Source organism: Chrysochloris asiatica, unplaced genomic scaffold (genome assembly GCF_000296735.1).
Source record: "Chrysochloris asiatica unplaced genomic scaffold, ChrAsi1.0 scaffold00062, whole genome shotgun sequence".
Lineage (NCBI taxonomy): Eukaryota > Metazoa > Chordata > Mammalia > Afrosoricida > Chrysochloridae > Chrysochloris > Chrysochloris asiatica.
The window spans coordinates 3,674,301-3,677,784 of NW_006408580.1; positions in this window are offsets into that span (position 1 = coordinate 3,674,301).

Consider the following 3,484-nt stretch of genomic DNA (forward strand, 5'->3'; position numbering starts at 1 on the left):
GTCGCACACCTTTCCTAATTTTAAACCATTCAGTGTTCCCATGTTCTGCTCAAACAACTGCCTCTTGATGCATGTACAGATTCTTCATGAGCACAGTTAAGTGTTCAGGAATACTCATGCTTTGCAATGTTGTCCATAGTTTGTCATGATCCACACAATCAAAAGCCTTTGTGTAGTCAATGAAGTACAGGTAAACATCTTTCTGGTATTATTTGCTTTCAGCCAAGATCCGTCAGACATTCCACGTATTCTCCTGAATCTGGCTTGAACCTCTGGAAGTTCTCTGTCAATGTATGATTGTAGCCATTTCTATATTACCTTTGTTGTTGTTGTTGTTAAGTGCCATCGAATTGGTTACGACCCATAGCGACCCTGTACAGGGTTTCCGAGGGTGTAAATCTTTACGGGAGTAGAAAGCCTTATCTTTCTCACGCGGAGCGGCTGGTAGTTTCGAACCGCTGACCTTAAGGTTCGCAGCCCGATTCGTAACCACTACACTACCAGAGCACCTTTAGTAAAACTTTATTCGTATGGGATATCAAAGGTATTGTCCGATGATTTCTGAATTCCATTGGGTCACCTCTCTTTGGAATGGGCACAAATATGGATCTCTTCCAATCAGTTGGCCAGATAATTGTCTTCCAAATTTCTTGGCAGAGATTAATATATAGGGCATATTGAGAAAAGCCTTAGTGAGCTTGAAGATAATGTCAGCAGAAACGTCTCAAACTAAAAAGCAAGCAGAAAAATTAAGGAAAAAGGTAAACAGAATATCCAAGAGCCATGGGACAAAATTATAAAAGGTGTAATATATGTGTAATGGGGACACCAGAAGGAAAACATGGAGACAAAGGAACTAAAGGAATATTTGGGGAGTCTGGATGGCAAGATGGCACCATCTGAATTACTTTGCCCTTTCTCTTGTGACTGCAGGCCCCACAAGCTTATTAACAGCCTTTCAGTGAGGTCAAAATTCTATGTTCCAGGAGTTGTCAAATAGCAAACCTGATGAGCTGTACGTTGAGCTGACCTTGGGCACTTCAGTCTTCCTGTAGGCCTATCTTATTAAACAATATCATGAAGATGTTTGATAGGATAAATGGATTGGAATATACTATTCCAAGAGATGGATTGAAATAAACTATTGAAATAACAATACAGTATGCCTCATACAGTGATTACAGACGCTCCTCTGGATTCACCATTTTTAAAATTGTAAATGAGAGAGGAATAAGTTATATGTAACTATATATTGTTAACATTTGTGTATTGCATCATTAAGTGAAAAAATAACAATACTTCTGTATTCTTCAGATATTGTATATTGTGGTAATTTGCAGAAAAGTCTAAAGTATACTATTAGAAGTATTTCAATATGGTAGATAAGTTGTGTTAAATGTACAAGTTGAAACACTTAATCAGTAAACAAAGCAGAATATAAATTCAATGTAAAATTTACTTGAAGTAATAGTGGCTGATAATTTTCTAAAGTGGCTCACAGACACCAAACCACAGATTCAGGAAGCTCATAGAACACCAAGCAGAGTAAATTACACACTCACAAACACACATCTAGACATATTATAGGCGCCTTGGTGGCTCAGTGGTTACGTTCTCAGCTGTTAACGGAAAGACCAGCAGTTTGAACACACAAGCCAAGTTATGATAGAAACAGTCCTGGTGATCTTCTCTTGAATGAGTACTCTGGTCTCTTCATAGCCTAGATAATCCTATGAGGAAGTTCTACTCTGTCCTAGAGGATCTCTGTGAGTTGGAGTTGGCTCAATAACAAAGAGTTTGGTTTTAGTTTCAGCATATCATGTTCAAACTTCAGAAATTCAAAGGCACAGAGAATATCTTGAAAGGAGCCTGGGGGTGGGAGTGGGTGGGACACCTTGCCTATAAAGGAACAAGGATGAGATTAAATGCAACTTCACTTCAGAAGCCATGCAAGTAAGAAAAGAGTGGGGTGAAACACCTAAAATGTTGAAAGGAAAAAACCAAAAATCCCACTAACCTAAAGTTTTGTACTCAGGAAAACCATCTATCAAAAGTAAAGGAAAGATAATGACATTTTGCAGACAAACAAAAATTGAGGAACTGTGCCACCACTAGACTTGTTTTGCAAGAAATATTAAAAGAAGTCCTTTGAAGATAAGGAAAATGATAGAAACCAGAAATTCAAATCTATATAAAGGAAGGAAGAACATTCAAGAAGGTTATATGACTATAAACTATTTTATTCTTAACTGACTTAACAAATAGCAACATTTTCAAAATAATAATGTGAACAATATATTGAATAATGCAATAAGGATGGGAGGGAGGAATTGGGAATACTCTTTATAAAGCACCTGAACAGCCCTTAAAGAAGTATAGTGCTATTTTACAGTGCATGAAGAAACAGATAAATTTATTATTGTTGAAGAATACAAGTCTTTTCTAACTAGATCCAGCAGGCAGAAAATCATTAAAGATATACTTGAACTGAACAGCACCATCAATCAACTAGATCTAAATGATATTTACAGAATTATTGATGCAAGAAAAGAAGGATAAACATTCTTTTCAAGATTACTTGGAACATTCACTAAGATAGACTATATTCTGGGCCATAAAGCACACCTTAACAAATCCAAAAGAATATAAATCATACTAACTATGATTTAAAACCAAACGGCCACCACTCGTCTGTCAGTTTGTCATACTTTGGTGGCTTGTGCGTTGCAATGATTCTGAAAGCTATCTCACCAGTATTTTAAATACCAACAGGGTCACCCAAGGTGGACAGGCTTCAGATGAAGAAGGAGTGATGAGGAAGAAGGAGTAATAAAATATTTCTGAATATTTAGTCACTGAAAACCATACGAATAGCCGAGAAACACTGTTAGATAATAGTGCTGAGAAATGAGCCCCTCAGGTTGGAAGGCACTCAAATTGCGACTGAGGAAGAGCTGCCTCCTCAAAGTAGAGTTGACCGTGATAACGCGAATGGAGTAAATCTTGTGGAAGAAAAGCCTGTGGGACCTTCATTTGCTGATTGGGCATAACACAAAATGAAGAGAAGCATCTGTAAACATTCATTGAAAATCAGAACAAGGAATATACAAAGTATGAATCTGGAAAAATTGGAAGTTAACAAAAATGAAATGGAACACATAAACATCGATATCTTAGGCATTAGTGAACTGAAATGAACTGGTATTGGCCATTTTGAATCTGACAACTACATGGTTTATTATGCCGGGAATGACAAATTGAAGAGGAATGGTGTTACATTCAGTGCCAAAAAGAACATATCCAGATCAGTCATGAGGTACAATGCTGTCTGTGATAGGATAATATCCATGTGCCTATAGGGAAGCCCAGTTAATACCACTATTACTCAAATTTATGCACCAACCACTAAAGCCAGTGAGGATGAAATAGAAGAATTCTACCAACTTCTTCAATCTGAAATTGATCAAACATGCAATCAAGATGT